The sequence below is a fragment of the Phacochoerus africanus genome, chromosome X (assembly GCF_016906955.1).
Source record: "Phacochoerus africanus isolate WHEZ1 chromosome X, ROS_Pafr_v1, whole genome shotgun sequence".
NCBI lineage: Eukaryota > Metazoa > Chordata > Mammalia > Artiodactyla > Suidae > Phacochoerus > Phacochoerus africanus.
The window spans coordinates 94,369,458-94,390,363 of NC_062560.1; the positions used below are offsets into that span (position 1 = coordinate 94,369,458).

Consider the following 20,906-nt stretch of genomic DNA (forward strand, 5'->3'; position numbering starts at 1 on the left):
ACACACACACACACACATGCATGCAGACACACACTTATAATAGTAAACGTGACCTCCCTTGTCCATACTGCTTTTTTCTTTCTCCAGCGTGGCTCTTAATTGCTGTTTTCTTTGCTCCCAACTCTGACTCTGGCCCTCTGGAGCTGTGTTTTGTACAGACCATGCCCCCACTCCCAGCTCTTTGCAGGACACAAGGTCTTCCTATGACTTGCCTGAAACTCCCTTGAATGGCGGCTGTGCTCTGGGCCCGACCCGTGTGCTGCCCCGTTCTCCTCCACTGTCTCTTCCAGGCCGGTGTTTCGTCTCTCCCTTACGTGGCTCAGGCTACCTTACATGAGAAAGCTCTACCATTCCCTTTACCTCTTGTCTCCTTCACCACCACGTAACCTCTTGGTCACTTCCTGTGCATTCCTAGATGCCTTTGGGCCACGGCTCTCTTAATATTTTCATCACAACTCTAGCCAGCATCCTGAGAGACGTCGGGTGAGGACCGTTCATCCCACCCCAGCTTCTCAAGGTTTGGGCTTCTCTTGCGTGCTTTTTTTTTTTTTTTTTTTTTTTTGGTCTTTTTAGGGCCACCCCTGCAGCACAGGGAGGTTCCCAGGCTAGGGGTCCAATCGGAGCTGCAGCTGCCGGCCTCCATCACAGCCACAGCAACACGGGATCCGAGCCGCGTCTGCGACCTACACCACAGCTTGCGGCCACACTGGATCCTTAACCCACTGAGCGAGGCCAGGGATGGAACCTGCGTCCTCAGGATACTAGTCAGATTCATCTCCGCTGAGCCACTACAGGAACTCCTGGGCTGCTTCTTTTTTTTTTTTTTTTTTGTCTTTTTGCTATTTCTTGGGCTGCTCTCGCGGCATATGGAGGTTCCCAGGCTAGGGGTCGAATTGGAGCTGTAGCCTCCGGCCTACGCCAGAGCCACAGCAACGCGGGATCCGAGCCGCGTCTGCAACCTCCACCACAGCTCACGGCAACGCCGGATCCTTAACCCACTGAGCAAGGGCAGGGACCGAACCCACAACCTCATGGTTCCTAGTCGGGTTCGTTAACCACTGCACCACGACGGGAACTCCTCCTGGGCTTCTTAATTGCAGTGACCTCTGCATCCCCTTCAGCCACTCGGACCCTTGCCTTCCGCCTTCGCCTAACATTCCTATGTCTGAGCACAGAAGACTCTCTGTCCCTTTCTTTGCCCCAAATCTCCACTCCTTTCTCTTTTTTTTGGCCATTTCTTGGGCCGCTCCTGTGGCATATGGAGGTTCCCGGGCTAGGGGTCTAATCGGAGCTGTAGCCGCTGGCCTATGCCAGAGCCACAGCAACACAGGATCCGAGCCGCGTCTGCGACCTATACCACAGCTCACAGCAACGCCGGATCGTTAACCCACTGAGCAAGGGCAGGGACCGAACCCGCAACCTCATGGTTCCTAGTTGGATTCGTTAACCACTGCGCCACGACGGGAACTCCTCTCCACTCCTTTCAACCTACCCCCACCCCCGGCCCAATCGGTTTGTACCACTATGACCAATTACTAGAATGTTCCTTTCTCCAGCTCCTTTTTGCCCTCTCACCAGTCTAAGCTTGTCCCTTCCACTGGGATTAGTGTCCAATCCCAGTGCCCAGCCTTAGCCTCCTGGAGAAAATCTCGCAAGTCCTTCAGATGTTGGGCCACTGACCTGCCGTGGTCTCTGTTACAATGGGGCCCTCAGCCCCGCAGCTCTCTTGTTTTCGGTCTTTGACCAGCTCCTCCACACGTTGTCCTCCCAAGTCCTGTCCCAAAACTTTACTGCCCTCCCCGCACTTCCGGTCCCCTCCGCTCTTAGTAGGCATTCTCGTGATGAGTAACTGGGAAGATAGAGGCTTTCAGCCTGGAGTTCCCTCAGCTACGTGCGTGCACTCGGTAGGCTGCTTTACCCACAGCCATCGTGCGTGTTGTTTCTCCTGCCTGGGGCCGTTCACACCCCGGTGTGGGTACCTCCCATCCCTTGTACCTCCTCTGGGACCTCACGCCATCAATTAGTCCCGTGTTTAGCCTGGATTTTCGGTGCTTCATTACTGGCTTTTCAGGATGCTGGCGTCTTCCCTATTCTAGAAAACTCTTACCTCCACACGACTCGATCTTTCCTCTTCCCTTCACACCTAAGCATTTTTGGTAGTCCAAACAGTATTTCCTAGATTTCAGTTCTTTGGACTTAATTCTTGCCTTATCCTTGTAATCGCCTATATTTTTATTATATAATATTAATTCTATTCGTTTTTTTTTTCCCCCCTAAAATAGCTTGGTTTTTAAGAGAGGCTTTCTACTCTCCCTGAAATCCTGGATTCAGTACACTCGTTATCTATTTTAATACACTTTCTTTTTTTCGTTTTGGCTGCGGCCACAGCATGTGGAAAATCCTGAGCCCAGGGATCGAACTTGAGTCACAGCAGTGACCTGAGCGCTGCAGTGATGACAGTGGGTCCTTAACCTGCTGTACCACAAGAGAACTCCTGTTTTAATACACTTGAAATGTGTAACTTTTAAACTAAAAGTGAAATGTATATCTGTTTCCCACTTGAAATCATCTCATGAGGAGGACATAACTTTGACACTTGGTCTGCATCTGATGAGCCCTCTTCTCAATGATATCTATGCGCACTGCCCCTTTCCTCACAGAAAAAGCCCTTCTCAGCGTTGCCAGCAATACCTCTGTGACCAAATCCGGTGACCATCTCTCAGGCTTGCTTCTCGCTACGTGGAACATTGTTGATCACTCCTTTTTGGAATATTCTAGACTCAGGGCTTCCGATACACCCGCCCCCGGCTGGCCCCCCTCACCCAAGTCTCCTGCAGGAGTTCTCTTTCCTCTGTCGTCTGAGACGTCGATTTCCCCGGAGGTCTCTTCCAGGCTCACCTCTCGCCCTGCTGCTCCGGGTACGGTCTCGGGTGCTTACACGTTTGGCCTCCAGTCTGCGCGGTCATGGCTGCCACGGCGCTGTCTGCAGCCTGGATTCTTAGGTGATTCCGTGTCAGATGGTTTTCTCAAGCACCTCCACCTGAGTGTCCCAGGCACAGCCCAGCTCAGCCTGTCTGTGCGCTTGCTACCTTCCCCAGCAGCCCTGCCCCGCTTCCTGCTGTGTGATGGCACCACCCAGTCACCCCGCATCTGTTCCATCCATTCATTTAACACACATGGAGGCTGGGAAGTCTGAGGTCAAGTCGCTAACATGGTCACCTTGTTGCGAGACCCCTCGTCCTGATTCATAGCTGGTGCCTTCGCGCTGTGCCCTCACATGGTGAAAGGGAGGAGGGATCCCTCTGGAGTGTCCTTTATATTAGGAATGTAAGAGTCCTAATTCTCAGAGTTCCCATTGTGGTTCAGTGGGTTAAGAACCCGACTAGTATCCATGAGGATGTGGGCTCGATCCCTAGCCTTGCTCAGTGGGTTAAGGATTCAGCCTTGCCATAAGCTGTGGCTTAGGTTGCAGATATGGCTTGTATCTGGTGTTGCTATGGCTGTTTCATAGGCCTGCAGCTGCCAATTTGATCCCTAGCCTGGGAACTTCCATATGTCGCAGGGGCAGCCCTAAAAAACAAAACAAAAAAGCAAAAAACACCAATTCTGTTCATGGGGTCTCCGTCCTCATGGCCTAAAGCACCTTCCAAAGGCCCGACCTCCACATACCTTCACATTGGGGCTTCGAATTTCACCATGTGGATTCTGGAGGACACAAATATCAAAACCATTGCAGCACATACGCATGCCTTCTTTCTGCCAGGCCCTGTGCTGGCCATTAAAGCGCCTTGATGAGTGAGATCAGAGCCCACCCTTTCCCCTCATAGAATTCACAATCTAGTGCGAGGAGGGGGGAGCCAGATATGAATGGAATAATCACACGCGCGAATAATGTGTGACTGCGGTAAGTACTCTGAAGGAAAGCAGCATGCCTTTATGAGCGCTCAGAACAAAACAAGCTGACTTAGTCTGGAGGTTCTGGGGAGAGTTTTCTGAGGACATGACATTTTAGTTGAGATCTGAAGGCTGAGTAGGAGTTGACTTATCACTCGTAGGATTGGGGGAGGTGAACCCTTGTAACTGGACGCAATGGCAGGTACAGCAGAGTAGGAGCCGCTGACTCTGGGTCCAAGGGGCAGGTGTGGAGGGCTTCGTGGTCAGGGGTTTGGCCCTCATTCTGGGAGCTGTGGAAAACCAGTGAGTTTTAAGAATGGGCATGATATCAACTTGTTTTTCCTTTTTTCTCTTTTTAGGGCCACTCCACGGCATATGGAGGTTCCCAGGCTAGGGGTCGAATCGGAGCTGTAGCCGCCGGCCTACACCACAGCCACAGCAACGCGGGATCCAAGCCGCATCTGCAACCTACAGCACAGCTCACAGCAACGCCGGATCCTTAACCCACTGAGCAAAGCCAGGGATCGAACCTGCAACCTCATGGTTCCTAATCGGGTTCGTTGCTGCTGAGCCACGACAGGAACTCCTGTTTTTCCTGTCCATTTTTTGCTTGTGTAATTCTTTTATGTAGCTCAAAATCTAAGATTCTAAAGAAGCTCTTCTGTGAAAAAACATTGTCCCCCCCCCCCTCCCTTCCACGCAGTCCCCACCCCAACCCCACAGGTTGCCATTAATTGTTGCTTTCCGCATGTCCTCCCAGAACTTCTCTCTTTTTTTGCATACATGGGTAAATTTTCAAAGTATTTTCTTTTCTTCCTTCTGAAGACACACATCCCCAAATAGCATACCACACAACCATTTTGTTCTCGCTGTTAGTCACTGTTTTGCTTAGCACTGTGTCTTAAGGAGCTTTCCAAGTGAGCCCACAGGAAGCTTTCCCATTCTTTTTCACAGCAGCATGTGTCCCATTGAGCAGATGATAGAGTAGAGTGTAATTAAAAAGGCAGCATTTTCTGTAGCACTCGGATGCCCCGGACACATACATTGACTCCTGAATCCCTACCTCAGTCCCATCAGGTAGCTGTTAACTGCTACCTCCCTTTTACAGTTGAGGAAACTGACATAAATGGTCGACCCAGGATTTGAACTAGGTGGTGTGGCTTCCAGACACAGTGCAAGGCGACAACCCACTGCCATCATCTGTCATTTCCACCTCATCTTGATAGACATTTAGGTTGTTTCCAGTCTCTTGCTGATATAAATCACACGGCACTGAACAAGCTGGAACCTATGCCATCCTGCATGTGTGCAAGTGTATCTAAAGAGTAACCCCCCCACAGTGAAATTGGTGAATCAAAGTGTATGTGCATTTGTAATTTTTTTTTGGGGGGGGGGGCCCACACCCGCGGCATATGGATATTCCCAGGCTTATCAGAGCTGCAGCTGCTGGCCTACGCCACAACCACAGCCACTCCGGGGTCCGAGCTGCGTCTGCAACCTACAGCACAGCTCACAGTAACGCTGGGTCCTTAACCCACTGAACGAGGCCAGGGGTTGAACCTGCATCCTCATGGATACTAGTTGGATTCGTTTCTGCTTTGCCCCAATGGGAACCCTTGCATTTTTAATTTTGCTGGGTATTTCCAAACCCATGAAATTTATACCAATTTAAATGCTCCTGAGCAATGTGGGAGAGGGTCTGTTTCCACACAGTCTCACCAAAAGAGCGTATTTCCAACCTTTCCACTTTTTGCCCATCTGATGGGTAAAAATAATGGTAGATTGATCCCGTTTTAATTTGAATTTTTCTTACTTTGGAGGTTGAGCCCCTTTTTACATGTTGAAATTGGCATTCGATTTCCTTGTCGTTGAATTATGTGTTCCTCTCATGTGCTCATTCTTCTCTTGTTGGTCTTTTTTTCAACAAAATTGAATCCTGGGCGCCTCTTTGTCAATATTAAGAGTTAGCCTTTTGTGATATGAGGTGCAGATACTTTCCCCACTTTGGTCATTTCTTTAACATTGCTCGTGATTTATCCGCGTCGTGTAGGATGTTTACCTTTCTGTGTATTTTATCTATTCTTTTATGGGTTCTGAATTTTGAGTCACAGCTAGAAAGCCCTTCCCCACTCCACGGTCATGGAAGAATATAGCCCATGTTTTCTTCTGCTGTGTTAGTAGTTCCACTTACTTGTTTTTTACCTTTAAGGCTTCGATGCACCTGGAATTTATCCTGGTGTACGTGCAAGATAGAGGGTCCAGCTTCACTTCCACATGGCTTCTCAGTTGTCCCACCGCACTTTATCACGGCGTCTGGCATGATGAGATCGGAAGATCATGCTGGCGGTGTGCCCAGAGATCCCCACGGTCTCCGGCTCTTCCCTCCTAGAGGGCTCTCACCTCCCTCCCCATCCAGCCATCTTTAGGGCCACAAACCTGGCCTGAGCCTTCCGCCTCTCTTCCTGCCACCGAGACAGTGGGCTCTGTGTGATCTCCCCGCCTCCAGCCTCCCCCAGCTCCCTCCTCCCTGCGGCTTCCAGAGCTCATTCTACAGCCCCCATTAGATGATAGCACTTCCAGAAGCCACCAGTGGCTCCTCCTCACCCTCAGGGCACCACACAGGCTCCTAGAGGCACAAAAATCTGACCCGGCCCCGCCCCTTTCCCTTCAGGCCTCGCCTTCTCTTGGACTGGGCCCTCTGGTGATACCCAAATCTTTGGGGTCTCCTGAGCTTACCTTGCCACTTTCAGGCCTCCGTGCCCTTGGAAATGCCGTGACTTCTGCCAGGAATGCCCGTCTCTAGCTTGTTGGCCTGGAAAGCATTCCTTCTTCAAAGCTCACCTCAGCCGTCACCTCCAGGCAGCCCTCTGAAACTGTTCTGTTGCAAAATTTGTTTACGTGCCTGTCACCTCGGAGGTGGGAGTTTTTCTTTGTTCTTGATAACGGCTGGTTCTCCTCCTCCTCTGGCTGTTTCTCCTTGGGCTCCTTCGCCCTGCCTGGCCCAGAGTTGCTGGCATGCCCCATCTGTCCATCCAACTACAGGCTCAAGAAGCACCACAGAGCCTTCAGAGGAAACATCTGCAATCAGACTCCTCCACGTCAGACTCCTCCTTGCACCTTGCTCTTCTTCCTCTTCCTGTGTTTCCTGTCTTGAGTGGCACCACCGTCCATCCAGTGCCCAGAACCAAAGCACCCAGACAACTTCCTGGATCCCTTCCTCGGGCTCATCTCCTGTGCCAATCAGTTGCAAGGTTCTGGGGGTCCAAACACTCAAACTGTTTGCAGATTTGGCCCTTCCTCCCTATCCCCACCACTCCTGTCCTAGTCGAGGCTCTCAGCCTCCATTGCTGGGGCTAGTACTTTGTTTCTTCTCTCATCTCCCTGCCCCCTGATTGTCCCTGCCTCCCGCCCAGTCTGTCCTCCATCCAGTCTCCAGAACACCTTTCTAAAGAAAGAGCCAATTGGATCAGAATTTGCTCCACTGCTTAGAAATCCCATACAGAATGAAGACCGGGCTCCTTTACGGGGCATTCAAGACTGTTCATAGTCTGACCCTTGCCTGTCTCTTTGACCTCTTTTCCTGTCACTTAGATTTCTTTTTTTGCCTTTTATTTATTTTTCTTTAATGATTTTTTAAATTCGTCCCATTATGGTTGGTTTACAGTGTTCTGTCAATTTCTCCCGTACAGCGAAGTGAGCCAGTCACACACATACATATACATTCTTTTTCTCACATTATCCTCCATCATGTTCCATCACAGGTGACTAGATACAGTTCCCTGTGCTGTACATACACAGCAGGACACTTAGATTTCAACTCCTATTACTTCACCTTCTAAGTCCATCCTGCTTCTGCCCCCACCCATCCCATCCATATGCACTTGCTTCTCAACTTGGGCTTAGCAAACTCTGCGTCTTCCTTGACGAGTTAGCTCCAAGGTGCTGCTGCCTCTCTGGATCTGTCTGACTGCCTAGGCAGCCTGAGGCACGCTTTGCAGCAAGTTCCTTACGCTTTTTATATTCCCTATCTAATTGTTTATCCATGTTTTGCCACGAGGTGGCAGCCTTGTCCTTTCATCTTTTCAGGCGATGGTGACGTCTACAGTTAAGATGTTTTATTTTCATTTAACTTAATAGTCATTACATTGATAGTGTTTGTATCTAAGACATGCTAGAAGAGCGAGGGAATGGATGACGTCTTCTGAGGCCCCAGGATTTGGGGCTGGGTGGCTGTGCAGTGGGACGGGGTGCCCCTAATGGAGAGGGATCACAGAAGGAAGGAGCACGTTTTAAGGAGGAAGATGATTTTGCTTGAGTTTTGAGATGTCCAGGAGGCCATCGGATGGAATATTCGGGAGCTGTTTAGGGGAGTCCGGGCTAGAGGCTGACGCCGAGATCATTGGTATTAAAGGTGCTGGATAAAAAAACATGGGAGTGGGTGAGATGGTCCCAGGTAACTCTGTAGGCGGGGAAGAAGAGAGCTTGGGAAAAGGGCCATCAACCTGCTGAAAGTGGACGGGAGGAAGACTGCAAGGAGATCGCAGGACTGGTCAGAGCCATGGGAGGAGGGGCTAGGTGTCTGGAAGCCAGGGTGGTAGAAATGACCCTCAGAGTGCTAGTGATCCAGAGCGCCACGTGGTTTCAGACGGTTCCAGGGAGGTAAGGCCCTTGGAGACGTGGGGGTGGGAAGGAAGCAGTTAAGGGCATGAAGGAAGGAGGGGGTGATGGGCCAGCAGAGGGGTGTCTCACGCTCTTCTCCCCGCCCCCGGGCTGGGCACACTCTGCTGCTAAGATGGAGGCTGGTCGGGAGAGGGAGAAAGGGGGGGGTTTATGACTTATGGGGTGCTGACAAGCGCTAAGAGTGAAGGCGTGATGGTAGACTGAGAAGGGTAATGACAAGAGGAGTAAGTGCTGCGGGAAACGGGAGAAGGAGATAAGTCTAGGCTCTCAGTGCCGTCCAGCGGCCTCGTCTGTGCTGACAGAGGTATTCCATATCTGCTCCATTCATCATGGCAGCCACCAGCTCCCGTGGCTTCTGAGCAGATGAGAGGTGGCCAGTGGGGCTGAAGAACGTCGACGTCTAACGAACTTGAAATTGAAGCAGCTGCTGTTATCAGCAGCTCGCCCTCGGAACCACAGGAATGGGACACAGGGTGGAAGAGCTGAGCAGGCGCCTAGCACCTCAGTGCAGGCGGGGCTGCCTTTGGTCTTGACACCCGAGTAAGCTTCCTGCACTGGATCCTGAGGCTCTGAGGTGGTCAGATCTGTCGGGCGGGCCTGAACTTCTTTCCAGTCACAGGAAAGGAGAAGTTGGGGGGAGAGAAAGATGAACAGGTCTGGCTGCCCAAACAGGCCACTGCTTCTGAGATGTGCCCTGTGAACAGTGCGTGCTGCTGCCCATTGTGAAGCTGGCTGCCTGCTTTCACATCTTGGTCCTGTTGCTTAGTGGCTGTGTGACATTGGCCAAGTTCCTTAACTTCTCTGTGCTTCAGTCGCCTCATCTGTTAAATAAAAATGGTAGTACAGTTGACCCCTGAACAACTCAGGGGTTGAGGGTGCCGACCCCCTGCACAGTCAAAAATCCATAGTTACATTTGATTCTCCCCAAACTGAAATGCTAATAGCCTGCTGTTGACTGCAAGCCTTGCCAATAACATAAACAGTTGATTCACACATATTTTGTATGTTGCGTATGTATTATATACTGTATTCTTAAGCTAGAGAAAAGGAAATGTTATTAAGAAAAAAATCAGGGAGTTCTCATTGTGGCTCAGCGGAAATGAACCTGACTGGTATCCATGAGGACTCAGGTTCGATCCCTGGGTTCACTCAGTGGCTCAGGGACCTGGAGTTACCCTGAGCTGTGGGGTAGGTTGCAGATGCAGCTTGGATCCAGTGTGGCTGTGGCGTAGGCTGGCAGCTATAGCTCCCATTCGACCCCTAGCCTGGGAATTTCCATGTGCTGCAGGTGCAGCCCTAAAAAAAAAAAAAAAAAAAAATCACAGAATCATCAAGGAAGAGACAACACATGTGCAGTGTATATGCATGTATTTACTGTGGAAAAAAATCCACATATTTGTGGATCCACACAGTTCAAGCCCCTGTTGTTTAAGGGTCAACTACTTTCTCAAAGGGTTGTGATAAATGGTCAATGTTTCCATGTATATAAAGCACTTATAAGAATGCCTGTCCCTTGTTTCACAGTATATAAGTTTGCTGGGGTTTTTTTGCCTTTTTTTTTGTTTTTTTTTTTTTTTTTTTGGCTGTTTCCATGGCATGAGGAAGCTCCCATCCAGGGAACAAACCTGTGCCACAGCAGCAGCCTGAGCTGCTACAGTGACAATGCTGGATCCTTAACCTGCTGCGCCACAAGGAAACTCCAAGTTTGTTATTAGTATGGTTTCTGCTTACTAACGGGCCAGGACTCTGCCTGCAAATGTAATAAAATGTGGTCCCTGTGGTTTCTTAGCTTGGGAATGAGCTAGTGGAGCTGGAGGGATAAACAGTGCCCTCGACCTGCCCCGGGGGTAGGAAGTGGCATCCAGGGGTCAGAGGTCACAAGGAAGTCTAAGGCTGGGCCGTGCATGTGCGTGATCAGAATGAGGATATGAAAGATGAAACTCTGGGAGGTTGTGGTCAGATGATCCTGCCTGGGGTGGGGCAGTTGGCAGTGCTGACTGAAGCCGGTTGTGGGGAGTGGGGTCGAGTAGAGGTGCGGATTGGCAGAATTGAGGAGGTTCAAGAGGCCGTGAGGTTGGGGTGTTGGAAGTGGCACCCGTGTGGATGTTGAAATCACCCAGGATGCTGGCAGCAGAATCCCGAGGTGGAAAAAGACTGCGAGCCGAGCGAGACTGACCTGGGATGAATCTGATCGTGTCCTGGAGGACAGCGGGTGACAGTGATAAGGGAGAGAAGCTAACGCTTGAAAGGAGAAGAAAAGAGTAAATATGTAGAAGCAGTAACAGGAGCTGGAGGAACCCCCTTCCCACCCCCACCAAAAAAAAAAAAAAAAAACCCTTGCTTTGAGAATAGGATGAGAAAGAATAGCCTCTGCGCAGAGCAGCCAGAGGGAGAAGCAGCATCCTCAGAGGGGAGCCAGGGCTCCTTAGGGTGAGGAGGAGAAAGGGCCATTCTGTGCAGTGGCGGCTGGTATCGGTGGATGTGTCAGTGGTGGGGCCGCCGTCACGGGTTTCCATGGGTTTCCAGTGGGGTGGCTTGGATGGCCGCCAGCTTGATGGCCTGCAGGGCTGGTGGCGCACTTCCCCGCTCTGGGAACTCCCCTTTCTCCATCCCCGTGGCTTGTTTTTGGTTGGTTCACTGTGGTGGTTTTTATTTAAGCAAGGTTTTTTAACCTGGGGTCTGCAAAGAGGAATTAAGGGGTCCATTAATGTGGATGAGAAAAATAATCACAGCTTTGTTTTCACTAACCTCCAGGAGAAACGCAGCGCATGAATGCAGGTATTAGCCATACCTGCGGCTTTGTTGTCAATAGCAATCGCAGATGGCTTCCTATCACGTTACAGTCAGTTGCAGACAGCTCAGAATCCTGTTTATGCTCATCACTGCTTTGAAATGATGGTAGTTGCCAGCTCTTATTATTAAACACATTAATAAAGAAACATAAGTACTATATTACAAGTGTGCTTAACTATTTTCATAACCATGTATTAATGTTACTGGTTTCTTTTGTAACCCTGTGCCTTTTATGTTATGCGTTTAAAACCTTGTTCTGAGAAGAGATTCATCAGTGTCCTCATGTTTCCAGAGGGGTCCCTGCCAGGCGCCAGGAAGGCGAAGAAGCCCCGCCTCCGGGCTGCTTGCAAACCCCTCTATGTTTCCCTAGAGGGCGCTCTTGTTTCAGACTTGGGGAACAGCGGACTTTCCGGCTTGCCGTGGGGCTGACCAAGTTGTTTTGAAGTCCAGGCAAATCAGACGCCCTTTGGGGACATTTCAGGAAACTGGCATGTCAGAACCCCAGTGTCGTTTGATCCGGGCAAGCCACTTCTCTCTTGAGGGGACTCTAAGCTGTCTCCTGTAGGATGAAGGTTGAGATACAGCCCCTGTGCCAGCTTCTAAGACAGTTAAAGCCAGAGCACTCAGGCCTGTGATGGCTTAAGAACTGTCCCCAAGTTTTCATACAGACCTCAGCTCCACGTTAGCCCACCGTCCTGCTCGTCTCTAGCCTTCGGTTGCTGGGAAAGTTCTCTTTCATTAGCTTCCCGGGGCCGCTTTGCTGGTCAGGCGGGCGGCAGGGAAAAGGATGAGGGACTCGAGTAGATTCTGAAGGCTCCTGAGGGGTTTGTGGGTGAGGAAGGAGCTGGGGGATTTGAGACATTGGCCCAGGGCTGGGCCTTGCGCTAGAGGGTGGATAGGTGAGTTTGGGAAGACTGTGGGGTTTTCCCTGCTGAAGAAGAAGTATTTGGGGCCCAGGAGTGCTTTGTGGGAGCAGGGGATTGAGGCAAGGACTTCCTGCCTTAATTTTGTCAGCTTCCAGGAGACACGTCTCCTCACAGCTAGCCAGACTGGGGGCCCCTGTACAGGTAGCTTTCCCCAGAACGCCCAGCTCCAGCACTGTGCCTAAGGCAGTGTGGCTGGAGGACAGAGCATCAGAATTGCCTGAGATGGGAGTTCTGTTGCGGCTCAGCAGTAATGAACCTGACTAGGATCCATGAAGATGCAGGTTCGATCCCTGGCCCTGCTCAGTGGGTCAAGGATCCGGCCTTGCAGTGAGCTCTCAGACGCAGCTCAGATCCTGTGTGGCTGTGGCTGTGGTGTAGGCCAGCAGCTACAGCTCTGATTCTACCCCATAGCCTGGGAACTTCCATATGCTGCAGGTGTGGCCCTAAAAAGACACCAAAAAAAAAAAAAAAAAGAATCACCTGAGATGGTTGTCAGATGGAAATTCCACGATCTCCTGAATTCTAGTCCCTGGTGCAGAACCTGGGAATCTGCATTTCCCGTGGATTCTCTAGGACAGGGGTTCTCAAAGCGTGGTCCCTGGAACCTGGGAACCTGTTAGAAATACAGATGATCAGATTCCTGATTCTAGGCCCTGTCCTAGACCTACTTAATCAGAAACTCTGGGGTGGGCTCAGCAAAGCTTCCTTTTATAAGTCCTCCAGGGGATTCTGATACGAATGGAAAGTTTAGCCTCATTGCCTCCTATGATCCAAGAGCTGGTTCCCCCTTGAAAGGTCACCGGAGACCCAGGGAATACTAACTGCACTGTGTACTGTTATGTGAGGCCCGGTGGCGGGTCCTGTTAGTTGTTGTTGTTGTGTTGTTTTTCCTTTTTTTGGCCACCCCACACTACATGAAGTCCTCGGGCCAGGGATCAGATCTGAGGCACAGTTGTGATCTACGCCACAGCTGTGGCAGTGCATCCTGGATCCTTAATCCACTCTTCTAGGCTGGGGATTGAAGCTGCGTCTCAGCACCCTAGAGATGCCACTGATCGATCCCCTTGCGCCCCAGCGCGAATTCCTGGCAGGTCCTATTTAAATAGCACTTGTCCCTGGAGTATCTCCGGGCTCCTTTAGCATTTCTTTTCTTACAGTGCTCCTGCAAGGCAGAAAGGGCCTGGGAATTTGCTGCCAGCAGGACTCTGATGCTTAGAGGAGTTTGGCTGCTCATGGGGTGGCGGGGGGCCGGGTGGAGCCACACAGTAGCTTGGGATGAGTAGGGGCCTGGGTCTCTGGGCTCCAGTGCTTGTTCACTAGGCCAGGTCCACCTTGCCAATGGGAAATTGGTCAGTCCAGCGAAGAAAGAATTAGAAAACTGTATTCAAGCCAAATTTGAGGATTACAGCTGGAGAAGAGCATCTCGGGGAGCTTTAAGCACTGTTCTGCCCGTTAGAAGTTGAGACGGTTGATTTCAGTTTTTTGAGACAGAGGGCTGTACATCAAATGACGTAGTATTGGCAGTTTACACAATCCAGATCTAAGGTCACCCTGGTGGGTCGTGAGACCTCTTACAAGATCAAAAGGGAAAGTTACCTTTGAGGCGCTGTCTTGCTGATGCTGGGAGAAGGTTGCTCTTTATGGTTGAGCAGGTATTCCTGCCAGCAGGGGGCCTTGGCCGCTGCAGAATGCAGACACACAGTGCACAGTGGGGGAGAGCGGAGGCCAAAGGGCAGAGAATGTTTGTGTTTGCATTTTTCTTGTCTTGCCACAAAATAGGAATTTTATTTCCCAAGCCGTTGGAGTCTTTGCTACCCACCGTCCTCACTCTGTGTGCCGTTGGCAGAAGGCTAGCTCTCTGATCCTCATGGGTGAAGGTGGGTCTTTACGCTGCCTTCGCTGTAGGCTTAGGTGGCCCCGTCAGCCCCCACTAGGCGCTTTGAAGGGCCAAGCCTGGTGTGCCTGGACTGTCCAGCCCCTCAGGATAGGTCAGCAAGGTGGCTCACAAAAGATAGAAGTGAAAGTGTCTCATTTCGAGGGCACCAGAGATGGGCTGGCATTGTCGTTGGACCTTGGACTTGTCATTCCCTTGCCTGACTGCACACCTGCCTGCACCTTCTCTGATGTTCCCCATCCCACTGAGGGGTACCACCACCCATTCATCACCCAGGCCAGGAATCGAATCATTGGCCCTTTACACCCCCACCCCCACCCCACCCCATCCAATCAGTGACCAGATCCTGTCCATCTGACCTCCTGATCATTTCTCGAATTCATTCCTACCGCTCCCATTTTATTGAGTTCCGATCATCTCTGACTTGGGCTATTACAACAGCCTCAACACTCGTCTCCCTGCCTCTAGCCTCGCCCTACATTTCAGTCAGTAGCCGGGTTGGGGGCTCTGTCCCTTGCTACGTAAAGCGTGGTCTGAGGACCAGCAGCACCTGGGAGCTAGTTAGAAATGCAGAGTCTCTGTCCCCCACCCCCCAGACCAACTGCAGCAGAACCCACCTTTTAACACCATCTCAAGGGGATTTTGTAAAGCCCAAAATAACATCATGTCACAGACAGACTTCTTCAAGAATGGGCCCTCGTCTCCTGTTTATCCCTTTCTCCTCCATAATAGTCCACTGACGCTGAGCCGTATAAAGTTATTAAACATGCCAGGCCTCTTGCTTCATTCTTTGAGAGTCTTATGTGTTGACGTGTCAGGCACTCGCTGGGGAGAAAGCCGTGACTAAAGCGGGTGCATATCCTGGCTTCCATGGAGCTTGCATTCTTTTATGGGGGGAGACAGTGAAGAAGTGAGTAAATAAGAAGTAAGAAAAATTCTGTAGGCAGTCAGATGATGTTAAGTGTCCAGAGGAAGAGCGGAAGCAGCATAAGGGGGCAAGCGCTGCTGAGTGGGCGCGGAGAGTAAAAGAAGGCCTCGCTGAGACTGACGTTTGAGCGTGGGCTCGCAGGCTTCTGGATACCTGGGGGAAGAATATGCCAAGCGGGGGAAGTGACACGTGGAAAGGCTCTGAGACAGAAGTGTCTCTAGAATATTCCAGCAACAGCAAGTAGGTCAGTGTGTCCAGAGCCGCGTGGAGGAAGGGGAACATGGTAGGAGATGAGATCAGAGAGAGATTATACATGAGGGGCAGATGATACATAGGTCCCTGTAGACCATTGTAAGAACTTGACATTTTCTCCTTAGGGAGATGGGGGGTTTTGAGCAGACGCCTGACATGATCTGCATTGATTTTTCAAGGGATCCTAGAAGTTCCCTTGTGGAACAGTGGGTGAAGGTTCCAGTGTGGTCACTGCAGCAGCTTGGGTTGCCGCTGTGGCACGGTTTTCACCCCCTAGTCCAGGGATTTCCACATGTCCCGGGTGTAGCCGATAATAATGATAGTAATTTTTCAAGGGATCACTCAAGCGCTATGCCGAAATTTGTCTGTAGGGGCACAGAGGATAGAAGTAGGAAGACCTATAAATTATTATGTTTGTAGCAAAAGAGGAAGGAGATGCTAGTGGCTTAGGCTAGGGTACCAGCCGGAGAGACACAGAAAAGTCGTTGGATTCTGGATACATCTTTAAAGTACAGCCAACAGGATTTGCTGATGGATCAGATGTGGGATATGAGAGCGAGAGAGGGGTCAAGGATGAGTCTTAAGGTTTTTGATCTGAGTGACCTAAATGAATTACTGTTTACTGAGATGAGGAGAAAGGGCTTTTGTGCTTGTTTAATGCTTTGTTGGAGCAAGGCGGGTGGGGAAGACGTGCTCTTTTGGTTATCTACTGTTGTGTCACAAACATCCCCAAAACTCAGTAGCTTAAAACAGTGACATAATATTTTTCGCAGTTGTATAGGTTGACTGGCACATTCTCTGTCGTGAGCTTAATGTGTCCTCCCCTCCAGTGCATATGTTGAGGTCATAACCCCTAATGTGATGTTTTGGAGATGGGGCCTTTGGGAGATAATTCGGGTTGAATGAGGTCATGGGGGTGGGGCCTTCATGAATGGAGCTAGCGCCCTTCTAAGAAGCAGCCAGAGAGTTCCCTTCTGCCCTGAGAGAACTTGGTAAAAAGTTGGCTGTCTATGAGCAATGAAATGGGGTCTCACCAGACACCCAAGTCTGCCAGTGCCTTGATCTTGGACTGCCCAGTCTCTGGAACTGTGGTTTAAGCCTCTCAGTCTGTGGTATTTTGTTATGGCTGCCCTATGACATTTTCTGATGGTCCTGCCTGGGCTCAACTGGGATGGCTGGGCTTCTCTATCCACAAGGCCTTTCATGGCAAGGGAGTCTCAAAGCAGCATTCCAAGAGGCCAAGCCTCAGCGCATGAGAGCGTTATCAGGCTTCTGATTGCATCTTTTTGATGAAGTCCCAGTGACCAAAGCAAGTTGCGTGGCTGAGCCAGATGGGCCATGTGGCCAAGTCAGTGTGGGAGACGCATACGTAAGGGTGTGGACGCCGGGAGGGTATGCTTCACTGGGAGCCCGTACTGTGCCAATTTATAATAGGAGACAAAGTCAAAAGCTGAGTTTAAGAATGAGACGCCCACTTAAATATTCAAGTGTAGATATTGAATAGATTGTGAGCTATGCGAGCCTGGAGTTCAAGGCAGAGGTCCAGGCTGAGATACAATCATTGGCGTCATCAGCACATTGATTGTATCAGCGCCATGAGATTGGTTGAAATCACCAAGGGGATGCGGTTCTATAGAGAAGAGGAAAGCTCTGAGTTTGTGCAGTCTCATCCTCTCCATCATTTAGAGGTCAAGGGGACCAAGAAGAAGCAGGCTCTAAGGCAGGAGGAGAACCAAGAGAGCAGATATCGCAGGAACCAGGGGAAGAAGCTTTCCAGAAAGAAAAGGTGCGTAAGATGAGGCCTGAGAATTGACCTTTGGATTTAGCGATGAGAAGGTTATTAATGACCTTGGTGGGAGCTGTTTTGGTAGAGTGGGGGCTGGGGAGGTAAACGCGGAAGGCTGATGAGCTCTGGTTGAGAGAGAACGGGAGGAGAGGGACTGCAGGCAGGGGAGTATAGGCAACTGCCGTCCAGTAAAAATATGTAAGCCACATGTATAATTTCAAATGTTCTAGTGGTCACCCTAAAAAGAGGTAAAAGAGGAGTTCCCTGGTGGTCTAGCGGGTTAAGGACCTGGTGTTGCTGTGGCAGGGGTTCGATCCCTGGCCTGGGAATTTCCATATGCCAGGAGGTGTGACTAAAAAAGAAAAAGAGGCAAAAGAATCAGTTGAGATTGGAGTTCCCATTGTGGCTCAGCAGCCTAAGGACCTGACATAGTGTCTGTGAGGATGTGGGTTCAATTCCTGGCCTCCCTCAGTGGGTTAAGGATCCTGTGTTGCTTCAAGCCGCAGCAGAGGTCTCAGATGTGGATCAGATCTGGTGTTGTCATGGCTGTGGTGTATGCTGGCAGCTGCAGCTCTAATTCACCCCCTAGCCTGGGAACTTCCGTATGCTACAGATGCAGCTGTAAAAAGAAAACAGATGAAATAAATTTTAGCAGTCTAATTTAACCCACTATATCTAAAACATTATCATGCCAGTATAATCACTATAAAATCATTACCAGGATATTTTACATCCTTTAAAACCCAGTAGTGTAGTTTACACTAATAGCACATCTCAATTCAAACCAGCCACATCTCAGATGTTAAATAGCCCCGCGTGACAGTGGCTACCATATTGGATGGGACAGGTATATATAGATCATTCTCTCAAGGAGTTTTGCTCTAAAGATGACCACAGGAATGAGGTGGTTGCAAGAGTGAAGTGAGGTCAGGTGTGCGTGTCTGTTTTTAGAATGGGAGCTGTGACGTATGCTCGTTTCTGTGCTAGTAGGAATAATCCAGTAGAGAAGAAGAAACTATTGATGTAGGAGAAAGAGGAAACAGACTCTCGAATGATATCCAGAGTGGACGGGATTTGGGTACAAAAGAGAAGGCCTGTCTGGGCTAGGATCTTGGGCACTTCATCCAGGGCAACAGGGCAGAGAAGTGGTTAGATTTCATCTGATTCCTTTTTTTTTTTTTCCCTCAGTGAAGTAGGACTCAGGGTCATCATCTGAGAGTGAGAATGGAATAGGAGTATCGAAGGTCTGAGAAGAGAGGAGAAAAATACTAAATTGTGGCTTGAGAGAGGGAACGGATTGGCTGGCAACATGAAAGATGCACTTGAGGTTTGTGATCACGGCTCTAAAGTGAGAACAGTCAGCACCGTTGTTTTTCTCCAGCCACGATTGGGAGGTTGGGATTTTAACCAGGGCTGGTTTTTTTTTTTTCCCCAAGATGAGTGCGGTTATGAGAGGGGCCATGGTAGCCCCAGGGACCCACCAGGGGCGATTTGAGCAACGGGCCATGGAATGCACGGGGGGAAGAGGGAGCCGTGAGGGACAGCAAGAAAGAGGGTAGGGCCCATGGATCACAGATTCCTGTGGGTCCCAGATTCCGGTTGAGGTCAGGGTTAGAGCGGACTAGCTGGAAGGACAGAAGTGGTGGTTGAAGAAGGCATGCGTGACTTAACGAGGGCCTGCAGATATTCATGACTGTACAGTCTCAGGCATGACTGGCCGAGGTGACATGGGGACAAAATCATTGAGGAGAGGAGGCTAAGGAGCTGAGAGGCCGGGGCCTGGAGGCATATGTTGACCCTATCAGGCGGTAAGGACAGGACCGTTTTTGGAGAGAAAGGTACTGAGCCAAGCACTAATGTCCTTGAGGAACATCAAGGGCCTTGACCCAGGGGTCTCTAGACAACCATAAAGGGGAAGGGTCGTGGGTGGCATTGCAGGCTTCTCCGGAGAAAGGAAGCCCAGTGGTCTGGAAGTAGCGCTGCAGAGAAAGAGGTGACCTGCTCTACCTCTAGGGGCTGAAACCAGTGAGTACTTTGGAGGGCGGGCTAAAGGCGAAGCAGGCTCTGTGTGAGGAGACGGAGGTCAGGGAAGGGCAAAAGGATGAAGGGGGCATTCAGAGGAGTGATGCAACTACTGGGAATTTAGCTAATGACATCTCTGCGGATTTGCACGTTCGGTTCCCCTTTCCTGGAATTCCCGTCCTGTCCTTGTGCACCTGGACAGCTTTCCTTTATCCTTTACCACCCAGCTCCTGCAACACTACTTTCCTGAAATTGCCCCAGCAGAGATGCCCAGTGGCCAGCAGGTTGCCAAAGCCATTGGACGTGTTTGTCTTTATTGAAGCTCTGTAGAGAAATGTGTTCCCAGTGGAATTTTATATGACGATGGGAATGTCTGCTCTCTGTGCTGTCCACTATGGTAGCCACCAGGCCTGTGTGGTTTATTGGGCACCTAAAATGTGACTGGTGCTACTGAGGAATGAGATTTCTAATTTTATTTCATGGTAATCCATTTAAATATAAGTTGCCACCTGTGGCTCAGGGCAAGCTTTAATTTTGTCTTCCAGCCTTCTCTCTCTGTCTTTTTTTTTTTTGGCCATATCTTTGGCATGTGAAAGTTCCTGGGTCAAGGATCGAACCTGTGCCACAGCAGCAAACCAAGCTGCTACAGTAATGCTGGATCCTTAACCTGCTGCACCACAGGAGAACTCCCCAGTCCTTGTCTTCTAATGAGTCTTCTTTTTCCTGGTAACTTTTGGCTGTTTCCCAGACTCTGTCCTTGCTCCTTTAATCTCATTCTGTAGATTCTTCCCATGTTGATCTTACCTATACCCTAAACTCTGTTTCCGGGCCGTCTCCCTCTCCAGAGCTCAAGATCTGGACCCCCATAGCCTGTTGGAGATGTCCGCTCGGGTAGCCTATAGGCGTTCAGTGTCACCATGTCCCCAACCTGAACTCTTCTCTCCCCTGAATCAACTCTGGGTTACTGAAGTCCTAGACTTGGGGGTTACCCTAGATGGCACCTTCGTGTCCGACGGATTGCCAGGTCATCCACCTCTGCCTCAGCATCCGAACTGGTCTTCAGTCTTGTGCCTCTCCTGCCCAGCATCCACCCTGCTGCCAGAGCAGTCTAGCCAGCTGCAACATAAATCTGACCTTGACTCCCCGGTTTGAAACCTCTCAGTGGTGTGTCATTGTACAGAGGATGAAGGCCGAGTTCCTGGGCGCAGCAGGAAGGCTCTTAATGACCAGAGCCTGCTTGCCTGTCTCTCTGGCTTCCTCTCTTGGCACACGGCCCCCTCCCACATGATGCTCCAGTAACACAGACCTGCTTGGTACAACACGCCAGCGGCATGCTGGTTCCGGCCACCATGCCTTTTCGCAGACTACTGCCCCAAATGTCTTTTCTTCCCTTTAAGCTCCTGTCCCCATCTTCTCCTCCTCCAAAACTCACCCCAACCGTCATCTTCTCCAGCTCCTCTTCCTCGGTGTCCCCATTACTCAGCGTGCTTACTTCATCGCACCATCTTCTTGGTCACGTGTAAGCTGCAGGGTAGGTCCCAAGTTGCTTCTCTTTCATGGGGTCTGGTGCCTGGCGTGCACCCAGTCAACGCTGAATGAATGGGGAGCATGTAAAAGTGAATGAGTTGAAGGGAGCAGGAGGAAGGTTGGAGAATAGGATGCTGCCCTCCCCAGTCTCACCTCTGTGCTCTGAGTCCTTCCCTGGTGGGATCAGAGGGTAAGAGAAAGGGC

General features: G+C 50.4%; 1 protein-coding gene across 5 annotated transcripts in view; it reads left to right on the top strand.

Annotated features, from left to right (window-relative positions):
• TMEM164 (transmembrane protein 164) overlaps positions 1-20,906 on the top strand; it is a 184,868-nt gene that overhangs the window by 152,321 nt on the left and 11,641 nt on the right. The window lies entirely within an intron of this gene.